General features: G+C 37.5%; 1 protein-coding gene across 1 annotated transcript in view; it reads right to left on the bottom strand.

The window, feature by feature from the left end:
- PLXDC2 (plexin domain containing 2) overlaps nucleotides 1-13,953 on the bottom strand; it is a 266,598-nt gene that overhangs the window by 225,318 nt on the left and 27,327 nt on the right. The gene's annotated exons all lie outside the window — the stretch shown is intronic.

Consider the following 13,953-nt stretch of genomic DNA (forward strand, 5'->3'; position numbering starts at 1 on the left):
ATACACCTACACAAGCCATATTGAAAAATAACTTTTTTGTTGTTATCTAAAAATTCTTCTTCTCCATTCTGCAGGCTTAAATTGGAAAATAATTCTAGACTATTTAAAATTAACTATTTATGGTGAGTTGTGACTCAGCATATATAGTGGTGCTTAATAGTTTGTGAGCCTGCTTGAATTTTCAGTATTCCTGCATAAATATAACCTAAAATGTGATCTGTTCTCCACACAAGTCCTAAAACTAGAGGACCTAATTAAACAAATGAGTCATTTGTTTACTTGGGTTCTCTATTACACTTATTAGTTTATTTATGGAGGAAAATCATCCAAAGATACATTCAAACGCGTTCACCAATTTTTAAGCACCTTTATAGAGTTCTACAGCATAAAGAGTACTTCTTTCTTTGATAAGCAACAGGAAATGTACTAAAGAAAATACAAATTTTAAGACAATCCTTTTGATAAATATCAGGTTTATGTTAAGTCATCAGAAGAAAAACTGATGCAGCAAGATTGATACAAATACACAGGAGACTACATAATTGTCCTGCTTTGCAAGAGGATAGCTGAGTTAAGGACTGGTGCTCCCAGCTTCAATGGCAATGATTTACTATCAGGTTAGCGAAGATGGGTGGCAACAGTGCATGTCAACTTCCCTGTTCCTTCCTCAAGAGATCACCAGTATTAGACCTCAAAGAAGAAATGATTAGGAATGGGGAATTATTTTTTTAACAAAAGGTCAGCTTTTCTTCCTATAGTTAATGTGTGTGTGTGTGTGTGTGTGCGCGTGTGTGTTTCCCAAAGCAATAGGAAGTTTAACCTGGACTGTAGCCATAATTGTACAAATCAAATATAGGAGGCCTATGCAGAGTGGCCTTCCCCACCTTAAGGCATTACCTCAGTCTCAGCCACTGCAGTAACCTAATTCAAGGCAGTTCTCTCAACTAAAAATATATATATACCATAAATATTCCACCCCAACTTGAAGGAGACTGAGTTGATCCAGCCAACTGCCTTACTGTACCAGAAATGGACCTCAGTGCATGCAGTGACACCCCTTTTAGGACCTGGACTGTTGTGGCATGGCCACTCCAATCTGCCACTCCGAAGGGAAGCTCTGAAGAGTTTTGAATAGGCTCAGTAGCTTTGTCACAGCCAAATGCCACACTGAAGCTTTGTACAGCCCTATTATACAGTAAATTTTAATAAAGCTAAGTCTTCTTACATTTGAAGCAGCTAAACCAAGCAGCTCTACTTAACAGTGCGGGAACTCTTAAGAAATCCAGAAAGAAAACAGGCAGGGGCCATTATTGTCCTTGTATTATATTCCTATCTCTGACAGTGACAGTGAACAAATTGACTATGCCAGTACAGAACCAATGTAATTCTCTTCATTCTGTGGGTAGGTTGGGAAAGTAAATGGGACATGCATCTTGCAGATCAAGCACCTATCCCAGCTTGCCCAGGAAAGTGCCAATCCTTTCCCTTGTGCCTCTCTGGAAATTGGTGATCAGTCTTTACAGAATTGCAGGAAATTCCACAGGACTATAAAAGGACAGCAGAGTTTAGATCTTCCCTCTGAAAGCAGCTCTTTCGCTCTCTCTCTGGGTTGGGTGGGGGAGGTCTATAGGATTGCAGCCTAAATATACATAAAGAAACACCTTCAGATATGGACAGAGAATTTTTCCTAGCAGTCCCTAGCGTATTTGTCCCAAATTATCATACTTAGAACAACCTGTTTCTGTGGAAGCTGTCACTGATAATCAAGTAATAGTTTAATCAGCTTTTACAAATAGCAGTCAATGCAAATTGAACAGAAGTGCTTCTAGCATATAGGTTTCTTAGCTATTTCCTCAGAAATAAAGACAGGGAATGGAAGGGCAGAAGACAAGAAAGCCCTGATTAATATTCATGGCACATCTATATTTAAGGACTCTTAGAAGTATGCTTTTCAATTAAAACAGTATAACTTCATCCATATCTATTTTAAACGTTGCAACCACCAACATTTTTGCTACGTTCCTTCCTGCCCTGAGCTGAAGAATTGTCTTGGATATCCTCTTCAGCAAATACTAGGAGAAAACAGGCTTTGATAGTAGAATCAAACAGCATTTCAGTTCAGAAAAGTCTGCAACTTTCTGGTGAGAAGGGTAAAATTACTTGGTACCACTACCTCTTTTGGAGACATAAAGGTTGCAATTGGTAAGTATCAGCCTGTCGAGGTAGTCCAGACACAAAGCACAAACCATGAGTACTAACACCATGAGTACTAAGAGTACAATAACAGAAACTTGGAAGTTTGAAAGCTCTTCTCCCCTCCCTAAAGTACTTTCCCCAAAACTAGGGAGGGTCCCTTCTGAGAGGCTTCCCCCACCCTCTTCCTTCTGTGGGCTGAGATACCTTTTCTATGTCAGTTGTCTACGCTGAGGCTCTTTTCCTGTCTCCAAAGGTTGTTCCCACAGACCATTATAGTAAGCTAATGTGGTGGGACTATTATCCACATAACGGAGGGAGGCTCAGAATTTCCCCCCTCCATTTTTGGGTGAGTCTTAGGGTTTCTTAACTGTTCAAACTATATTAGACCAGTTTGGGGGCCTAATGTTCCATTTCCACACATGTTCCTCATCAAAATGGTGAAAAGCTATGCAACCAAAGTCCACTAGCTATAATTCCTGGGGCCATATTCCCATATTCCTGGATATCATCCCTGCTTATAATTCCAGAAACATACTACTTTTATGAAATGTAATAATATTTCACCATGATAAAAACATGGGGTGTCATGGCCATCATATTAAAACAAAAGTGGAGAAAGGTGGCCTTTCTTGTGGAGGTAGAATTAGTGACTAGTAAAGAAAAATCAATATTATAGGAACATTTGACAAGACACCTTCCTGTTTTGTGTTTGCCAGTTTGGACACAACCAAATCATACTGAATTGGAAAATGCATAGATGTGTGGATGTTAATATTTATCAATCCATCCATCAATTTTTTTGTAATATGACAGTCATCCCTTATTCATGATACATTGGTCCAATAAAAAAAGGAATAACCACTAAATCAGCAGAGAAGCAAAAAAAAAGGATTTTTTAGCTTCCATGTGTATTTAAGTACAGAACAAATATAATACATGTACCTGTTTTAAATGTTACAAAATTAATATCAGAAAGCAATCCACCCATCCCCATTTTTTCTGAGAGAAGACTTCCCTTTTACAAAATACAGTAAAGGAATTACCGATCTTATTCTAAGACTGTGATAAATATAAAAATGAAATAGAGAAATTACAGTTAGTCCCAACTATCTTTTTAACAATGCCCATCTTCAAAAAAATTTTTTTAGATGTTGCAGATGTTCCTTTATTGGTGAACTAATAAATAGATATAGTTGTTATCAAGCGTGGGTTTACAGGAAACCCTTTTCTATACATATTTAACGCTCTCTTCTTGGAAAGAAACATTCAAGACAATAATGAAACTGAAGAGCCCCATGTGTTTGAAAACCGAACTGGCCTGGAAAGATTGTCATGAAGTTAAGGATTCATGAATAGAAAATAATTTACAGGTAGTCCTCACTTAACAACCATTCGTTTAGTGATGGTTTGGACTTATAACAGTGCTGAAAAACCAACTTATGACTGCTTCTCACACTTACAACTGTTGCAGCATCCCCGTGGTCACGTGATTGCCATTTTTGATCTTCCCGGCCAGCTTCTGGCAAGCAAATTCAATGGGGAACTGCATGATTCACTTAATGACCACATGCTTTGCTTAACGTCCATGGTGATTCGCTTAACAACTGCTGCAAACAAGGTCGTAAAACCAGGTCAGATTCACTTAATGACCACTTTGCTTAGCAACTGAAATTCCAGTCCCAATTGTGGTCATTAAGCGAGGACTACCTGTAAGTCTATATTCAGAAAATGACTTTTCCTGGAATATTAGAAGATGTTATACTAGTGATCCTCAAATACAGTAAACTTGAACTTTTAAATCATGATTTTTGAAATATAATAATTATAATAGCATGTGTATGTAAGCATATATATAAAAGGGTAAAGGTTTCCCTTGACGTAAAGTCCAGTCGTGTCCGACTCTAGGGGGCGGTGCGCATCTCCGTTTCTAAGCCTTAGAGCCGGTGTTGTCATAGACACTTCTGGGTCATGTGGCCAGCATGACGACATGGAACGCCGTTACCTTCCTGCCGAAGGACCTATTGATCTACTCACATTTGCATGTTTTCGAACTGCTAGGTGAGCAGGAGCTGGGACTAGCAACGGGAGCTCACCCCGCCGCGCGGTTTCGAACCGCCGACCTTCCGATCGGCAGCTCAGCGGTTTAACCTGCAGCGCCACCGCGTCCCCGCAAGCATATATATACACACATATTTTATATGTGCCCCAAATGTATTAATGTTTTTAAAATCCCAAATAGATGGTTTCAATCCATTTGATTTTTAAATAAGCTGTTCCACTCAGATGATGGATTAAAAACAGGAAAGCATAATGGGGAAAACATGCAATTTTGTTCTAGATGTTGGGGCACAGCCAGTTGGATATATTCTAGAAAAAAATTTCCTCTCATTTGGTAAAATCTGGAGATAACAAAAAGTTACAGAAATATGTCAAGAAATGTTCTTGTTCCTTGGCTGTATTTTCTGACATCTAAAATACTGAAAGTTTTGTGCATTCTAGTCAGAAAATAGCAAGAAGAACCCAAGCCATTTTAAGTTACAACTTGTTTTAAAAAGTTTGTTTTTGTGTTGATGGACAAAAATGGTCCCAATTTCACATAACTGGAACTACAACAAAAGAGTATTTGCATAACTTGCAGAATATTTGAATTAGATAATATTACTATTTATATTACTAACTTCAAACCTTTCAAATGAGAGTTAAGAACTTAATCCACAATCAAGCAAAATATTATACCAGAGCTGTACCCAGGCAGAGTTTGAGTCCACTATCTAATAATACGGATGGATAGATGGATAAAACTTGTGCTGTTAAAACTGTTTAAAATTTAATATATCAACTTTTGAAAGCACATTTCATCAGAGCACCTCACAGAAACTTTAAAAGCCCACATTTTAAAACTCTAAACTAAAAATAGCAGTATAAAGACATACCAAAACAATAACTGAAACAAATAATCAAAGCATTTAAAAACAGAATAACCCCCTGGATAGCAGAAGGGGGTTAAACCTACAGTGACAATAAGACCCTTATTATAAAGGAGAGAAAGCTGTCCTTTAGATTTTATTTTTCAAAAACTTACTTTTATCCTTTATTTTGGTCATTTAACTTTTACCATACAAATACAGTCTTTCCCATTCATATGAAAATATGGAAATTAAATTGTCTTTTAAAAATAAATTTACATAGACTGTTGGATTTTATATATTTTTATTAGAATATAAAAAGTTCACAAGTTTTTGTAAAGTTTTTCTTGGTTTTGCTTTTGAATTTCCCTTTGTAAAGCAAAGTTATAAACTTAAACAATTGACATTTTTTTTATCCTTATGAACTCTTCCAGATTTGCCCCCTTTCCAGGTTTTTTCCAAGAAAATATGGTCCCTGTAGTTAAACTGCATCATTGCAGCATATATTTGGATTGTGTCTAAATCCAAACATTCACTAAATCCAAAGTCCTATCACTGAAAAGTGGGTGAAAAAGACAATGAAGTAAGTAAGTATCATGGAGAGAGCTGATCATGGGGGGAGAATCCCAGAAGCAGAAAAAGGGGCCACCACTGAGAAGGCCTTTTTCTATATAGCCATCTCTCCAAAGGGTGGGGGATCACCAGGAACAGAACCTAAGGTTTAGGTATCTTACTTTCACATATGTGTACAGGCAAAATCAGTATTTTATGGAATTGCAGGACATTTTGTCATACTTACCCATATTGACAGTCTCCAAGATTTAATTTCTTTTAGAGACCTTATAATGACCTGCTATGCAATCTTATAAAATGTTTACACCCAAACATGTCCTATTAGCCTCAACTGGATTTACTCCCTAGAAACAGGATAACAGCCTTGAAGTCATATTGTTTGTGCCAGTCTTTTCTTAGTGATAAAAAAACAAACAAAAAAAGTAACAGATACAGGGAACCAGAGTTCAGTGGAAGAACCTAGATTTAATTCTTGGAGTCTCTGGCCTGAACATTTTAAGAACCCCTATCAGACAGTGTCAACAACTTAATGTTTAATGGACTATCTCTACACAATATGCATCAGCAATGTTGTGGTTATATAGGAGCTGGAAAAAACTTCTGCCTTGACCTTAACAACATTAAGTGAAATAGTCATTAACTGAAGAGAAGAGCAATCATGGGAGATGTATGTTTGTGTGTCTGCATGTTTAAGCAGGTCTAACAAAGGTTTGGAGGCACTAACTTTCTTGACCATTAATTCTTAGCTTTAGAGAATGGACAACACCAAGTTGGCTAGACTAACAAGCACTTAGCAGATATTATAATACTAAAATACAATGCTCTGCAGAGTCCTTTAAAGTGGAGCAGAAACAATCGAATATAATATCCAGTCTGATCTTTCATCTGTCAGCAGTACTAAATGCAACAGTCTAGGCTGACTAGTTGGCTGAAAACGAACAATGCAAGGAAAGCGATTTGCAAAAAGAACGCCAACTCATCAGTATTGCTATGTCAGCTGGTAGCTGTTTATGTGACAATTTCCCAAAGAAGAATTTTGTGCTGGAAATCTGAGCAGCTGTTTTGTCGACACAGTTTTAACACAAACATCTGACCTGGCCAAAGCCCTGGATTTTTCAAAATTCTTCTGTATACGTGTGATTAAATGGTTCTTGAGATTAAAATAAACCACCCTTCTTGTAACATGGTTAAAATCAAAGGGGGATGTGTTAGTTACTAGTTTAATTATCTGCCATTTAACTCAGAAAGATCACCAACTTCAGCCTGTTGTTCAGTGCAGGAGGTTGGAGAAAGGTGTCCCTGACAGATTCATCTCCATACAACTCTCCTCTCTCTCTTCTGTACAGTTCTATTTGTAAAGGTTAACCTTTTAAAAAAAATAGTTCCATTTAAAATATTTTCATATTGTCAAATGGCAACTGGGGAGACTCAGGTTCAAATCTCCATCTGGCCACAAAAATTCCTGAGTGATCTCTGGGCAGCCTGAGTTTTGTGCCACTTTTTAAAGTCCTTGTTACTCCCATCCTTCATGAATGTGCAAAAAGAGGAGAGAAAAATTCAGCACAGCAGCATTAATGAAGCCAGCCATAAGGAGTTAATGAAAGAGGTCAGTCTTAAACCAAGGATTTTTACATTCAACAATGTCTTTTTCCAGTGGATCCTGCCAGATCTCTTTCTGGTCTTTTAAATCAGTTTTCCACTAAAGAAAGTATTAATGCTCATTCATCTATAAATGCTGCCATGCAGTCATTTACAAGCAGGGTCAAAAAATGAGCCTGGCCTTTCATGTTAATTTTACTCAGGTGGCAGCACCTTCTGGCCCTAAAACACCCAGATGGAAGTCATTAATTACATCTCCTATACGGTATGGTACTCTATTCTTATTCCACAGAATGCAGAAATACGCAGGGTTTGTTTTTTTAAAAACAGAAACACTGACCTCATCTTCAGTTCTTAAGCAAAATAACAAAGTGACAAGAGCAACTTTCACCAAAGGGATACCCTCAAGACGTTTTGGACTACATCCCCCATCATCCCCCCCAAAGCATGACCAATTACTATTTTGGCTGTGGATAAAGGGAGCTGTAGACCAACTCATCTGAATGGAGTGCCTTTACAAACTACCTTAGGATTGTTCTCTTATGCATATATACACACACTTCAAAAAAAACCCACTACAATATTTTTGTTCCTGATATAGCTAAAAGTGATCAAGCCATATGTTGTTTAAATACAGCTGTATCAACTACATTGTGCAGTTCATACAGCTGTATTTAAACAAGGGATGACTTGATCACTTTTAGCTACAGTATACGAGGAACAAAAATATCTGAAGGAACCATGAGAACTAACCTGGAACTTGTCTGGTCTTCAACGCTACATTCTTCCACCCCTCACCAAATCTATGCAGAATATAGTTTCATAGGAAATTAAATTTCAGCTCAAGAGAGTAAAGGAAAATCTAGAGAGAGATTGTCACAAACAATTGTCTGCATCTGTCTTTCAAACACTGCCATCCAAGTAATACCTTTTGGGAAAGTCACTGTTTGCCACATAACTTTTGGGAGCCAGAACAGCTGGCCCTATTATGCGAGGATTAGGTGAAGCAGCACAGTGCTAATTTAAATAAAATATTAACTACCTGGAATGTTTTGTAGTTTGCATAATACATTTCTTGTGGCTTTCCAGTACTTTGCATTACTTATCTGCTGAGAACCCTGGAGAAATTCATGTGTTCCTGTTTATTTCAGGAATTTGATATTCCATTCTTCAGTCCCAAAAGAGGTTGTCAGAACTATTTACAGGAAATATGCAGGAAAAAAACACATAAAACAAAAATGCTACTTTCAAGTCCCAGTCCTATGTATACTTCCCTTGAAAATAAATTGCAATCTACTCCAGAATTCCTCAACCTGATGCCCTCTGGATGCCAACTGTGCTGAGTGGAAGTTTTGATACAATACATCTGAAGGGTTCAGACTGAAGAAGGATAGTGCTTAGGAATCTGCTGGAAACAAAAGGGAAAAAATAGACACAAGACAGAAATGGCTGAACAGTGCCATCTAAAAGAACTATAATCAACGGAGATTCAAAATAGCTGGTCAACTATACTGAAACCTAAACAAATCATTATTATTTAAAACAGAGTCAAAATGACTTGAGCTTCTGTACCCAAAAAACAACACTGCCCAAGCACAAGAAAACTGGGGTAGTCTAACTAAACCAAACTACTCAACTACTCTTGATGACACAGACACCCAGAAAGGACACCTGAGGAACAGTTTTAAGTAAAAACTTTTATCTGTCCAGAGTGCTAGCATTTAAGATATCAATGGGACATTTCTAGACTTCTAGTGCAATCCAGTACATGTTTATGCACAATGAAGCTCTATTGAATTTAGTGGTACCCTTCCCACTAATTTTTCACATATGGGATGGGATTTACTTGTCTTGCTAAATGCAAACAGATTTAAGTTCAACTAAATGGAGTATGAGTAAGCCATAGGAAGGATACAGTAAGAAAAGTAGAGCTACAGTAGAGGAAAAGTAGAGTACAACCCATAGAGGTCACCAAAGAGCCATTTTTCTATATCACTATGCTGCCATCTAGTCACCATCCTGATTTTTGCACCCAAGATGTAACTACCATAAGATACAGGACATTTGGAGGCACTTAACCAGTATATCCAAAATTCTTCTCTCTTGAAGTTTCCAAATTATATATCTTTAAATATGTAAAGGCAGATATATATGGTTAATTTTACAGTGGGAGGTATCATGAACCCATCAATCAATTTCTTTCTCTATGAGTAGAAGACACATAATGGATATTCTTAAAAAATGTGGTCTGTAATGAATTTATGTGCCTTATTTTAAGTTTTCCCCCTCTTCCTCCTCCTCTTCTCCTTCTTCTTCTTCATCCCATGACATACTTTATCCTGTGGGAGGCCCATCAAGTTTCTGAGGAATTCAGGAAGAAGGTAATTACTGTATTTACATTGGGATCTTAGCCTATATTGCAATTTGGCTTCCATCAGGTGCCATTTTGTGCTTCTCTCTGCTGCTACTTACTCATAGACAGGATTTGTAAGTCACAACTTGCTCAGTCATGGTTTGTTGAATACTAATGGCTGGGTAACTGTAACATAGTAAACTAAAAGTTATGGTTTATAAACAAAAAAAAATGGTTTGGATAAAATGCTATGTCAAAACCAAATGAACTGCACTTTGAGTTAGTCTGGTGTGTGAACCAGTGATTAGAAAATACACCATATGAAGCCATGGTTTCTTTGACCATAGTTTACTGAAAAAACTGCAGGTTTTTGGGGTTCACAGATGTTAAGCTATACTGTAATTTGGCTGTCTTTGGCTTAGTGCACTCTATGAACTCAACCAGAGTTAAGATGCCAAGATAGAAATAGCTTCAAAGTTAGCATTAGCATTTCCTTTCAGCCCCAAAGTTGACTAGCAGTCAAGACAAGTACCACCAACTAAATAATTGGGAGCTAGGCAAGAAATTGGAGCATTACCTGATAACATGTTTCTCTTTTTCCCTTTGTCTCTTTATACAGAAGCTTTTAAATACTATCCACAGTTCATATCTGTATGTTTCTTACCTAATAAATTAGCAAGCGAAACAGGAGATCTAAACATGGTGGCCATGAACAAAATAGTAGTTATATAAATGGCCTTCCTGAACTATATCCAATACATAAATTATTTTGATTGCCTCGTTTTTCTAAGACTAGCCAAAAGACAGCTTTTAGCATAGATCCCACTGCAATTTCAGGCCCTTCTTTCCTGTCTGGATAAAGGTCACTTGCTGCTAGATCTGAAATGAAATATACTGAGTGGAGTTTTAAAGCTGGCAAGGCTTCAACATACAACTCAAACCTAAGTGTTCATGGTCTGAATGAATCTTCACTTGATTTATTACTTTAAATTTTATTCTTAATTGTACTGCTTACAAAATGCACTGCCTTTTGTTTGCAGTTCAAACGGCATCCAAGATCAAATCATTGAAGTGAACAGTGAAGTTTTCCCTGCCAAAATCTGAAATTGTACCCCAGACGTCACTTCCGAGACCTTACCTTCAAACTTTGTGGCTTCTATAGCATTAGAGTTGGAATTTTATTTTTCTGCTGGCTGTGTTTTCTGTTGGTAACAATGATTTCTTTTAGGTTTGTTGGTACTTATTCCTTGGGCTGCTTTATTTTTAATTTGCTTTTACTTAAAGCAGTCTATCATGATCAGGCACCCCAATGATATGAAGATTTCCAAATCCCATAATCCTCAGACACTACTTATGTTGGTTGGAGATGATGGGAACTGTTATAAAAGTACATTTGGAGGACACAATGTTGGAGAAGTATCAGCAGAAGAATTAGCCCCTCCCTCCCTCCCTCCTCTCTACCCACTTTACCACATTATTAGAGATGAAAACTAGAATCATAAGTAGGAGATAAAATCAGTAAACTAAGGACTATCACATCACCACTAATGTTCATTGGAGTAGAAGTTCAGTCCTCACCAAGCCTAGAATAAAGGCCCAGTTCACACTGGGCTTAACCTGACATTATCCAAATCCTTGCAATAGGTTAGTGTTGTTGAAATTGTACAGTAGGAATGAGGAACTGGGAGTTGTGATTCATCACTACCTGGAAGAACTCAGGTATAGGAGAATTCTCAGAAAAGTGCCCTTGTCCCAAGAAAGCCTGGGAACTGTGCTTTTCAAGAGGGAACTGAAAATGCTGACTTGCAGGTGTCCAGATGCAGCTTCCTGCATTCAAATTCTGCTTGAGAATCTCCATTCTTACCAGGAGTCCTAGAAAATTAAGGATAAGGCCTCCGCTATCATCAGCCCTTCAAGACCTTGTTTCCTTCCTATGGAGAAGAAAATAGTAAACAAGGAGTGGCTAAAAGGGACCCTGCCTGGGCTGGTCCTGGTATGCTTGTCCTAGCATATCTTAAACAAAACAAAACAAAAACCAGGAGTATTGTTTGTCAAAAGAAAAAGGAAAGGAAAACTGAGCCAAACTGCCACTCAAACCAGGAGAACCTGCCTACTTTATGCTCAAAAGTGATATATTCAAAGAACAAATGCAGCTTTGGAAATCATTTCATCGAAGACTGATTCACAAACTTTATTGTTATTGCTGCAACCTCTACCCAATACTGATTGGAATTTTGGCTAGAATTGACCACAAGTCTACATGATGTCAGGAGATTAAAAAACCTCCTAAAAAGCTTCACTCCTAAAATCATACAGGCTACAGTCATCCCAAAGAGATCTCCTAACACAAGGTAATAGTGAAGAATAGAATTTATTTTCAGATCTAGGGAATTGGTAGATATCAAGAACTCAGCATAGAAATGGCTCTTCTTCTACCCAGAGATTTACGTACTATAAAATCACAGCTCATCACAACCATATTTTGAACTTCAGCAACCCAAACTCTTCTTATTAGAAGTAATTAGGGCAAAAACAAAAGTGGGTGGAGACAGGCCAAATGTTTAACTTACTTTTACATTTAAATTAAATTAAGTCAATAGAGTTACTTACAAATTATAAAATACGCTTTGGTGATAATTTTGGAATGGGCACTGAAGCCACAGTTCCATGAATGTCCACTGGAGGCCAAAAAGTCAAGATGGTAACCCTGGCCATGTGACTGAAGCCCTGCACCTTACCCAGGGTAATATGCAGCCCTAGAGCCTCAGTTTATACATTAATATTGCAAGCAAACTCAGTAGTAGTTGAGAAGCAAATTTGAATGTGTGACTCCAAAATATAAGGCATGGAAATGACTCCAAAATATAAGGCATGGAAAATCAAGTGTTTCAGGTTTTACATTTTATTGCACCACCTATGCTCACTAGTTTTTATTTTCTTTTTCAAACTTTATAGAACTCTTCTTCAAGTGGTAAAAAGAAGAACTCTATGCAATTTGAAGCTACTTAACCTTGATTCGATAACATAATACGGACTTTCATGACTCTCCTATTTGATTTCAAGATCTGCAAATCCTGCTTCCTATTACCCTTACCCAACTACTTCCATTTTGCCAAAGGAAGTTGTGCTCCTTCCAATATGGGCACTTGGATTTCATATGCTGGGCCACATTGTAGCCAATGATGTCATGCACTAACATTTGACTAAAAGACATAGGTATTTAATTCTACAACAAAAAGGTTTACACAGTTTATATATTTGTCTTTTTTTTAAAAAAAAAATCCTGGATAATGGACCTGCAGCCCTACACACAGGAAGAGCACAGTGACCTATCAACAATCCCCATGTAGTAAAATTGAGCTTTGCATTGCAAAAGCAGAAATACAGTAATCTGTTCAAAATCACCTGCATGTCGAAGTGTTGGCATTTGGAAAGGCATGAGCAGTCAACGCGTCACTTTAAAATGGTTATGCTGCCAGACCCACTGCTCCCTAAGCCATGGGAAATGTTTGCTGAGAACAAGGGATTATATTTCCTGGGTGGATCCCTTCTGCTCATCCACTACTCAACTCAGCAATACAGGCGGATAGCGAAATCAATAATTTCCTGCCTGCTTCTTTTTAAGCAAAGCACAATGGTATTTATTAAGGAGATTCAAGAGCTGCTGTCAACATAAAGCTGGAAGGATACGGATGCCATTGATCAAAAAGAATGCTGGATGCACCGGAGGCATTCCAACATTCTAACACAGTCTTTCATTTAAGTGTAATCCCCAAACTGTAACAGATAAAGGATGTGGGGGTGGGAAGGAACAAATGAGAGAGCTGAGATCAAATCCCATTCAAATTAAATCCCTACAGCAGGGCGTTTGATTTACTTAAGGTGAATCCATATGCCTTAAATAAACCAATCTCCCTGCTATAGGGAGATCACAGTACGGATCTAATGTATACCCTACTGGGTCTGTAAAGATTACTGAGGCCCTATTTCTACAGTAGGTTTCACATTCTCAATAGAACTGAGTGAATTATTTTGTTTTATTTCTAATATTTATATTCTGAACTTGCCATTGTTAAGAATGATCCAAACAATCCACTTTAGAATGATCAGATGTTAAATCCACCCAGGCGTTTCTTTTTCTTGCTTTTTTTAAGGCTTTCCAGCCTGAGTTCTCAGGAGAAAAAATGATTTGAAATTGGCAATATTTAGTATAGTATTAATACTCAAAAGTTGCAGTGAGTCACCAACCTCATAAAGCATTTGCAAAATGCTTGGAAAAAAAATTAACTGCACATTGGAAAAAAAAAACCATGCTTTTAACAGGAA

The sequence above is a fragment of the Candoia aspera genome, chromosome 4 (genome assembly GCF_035149785.1).
Source record: "Candoia aspera isolate rCanAsp1 chromosome 4, rCanAsp1.hap2, whole genome shotgun sequence".
NCBI classification, from domain to species: Eukaryota; Metazoa; Chordata; class Lepidosauria; order Squamata; family Boidae; genus Candoia; species Candoia aspera.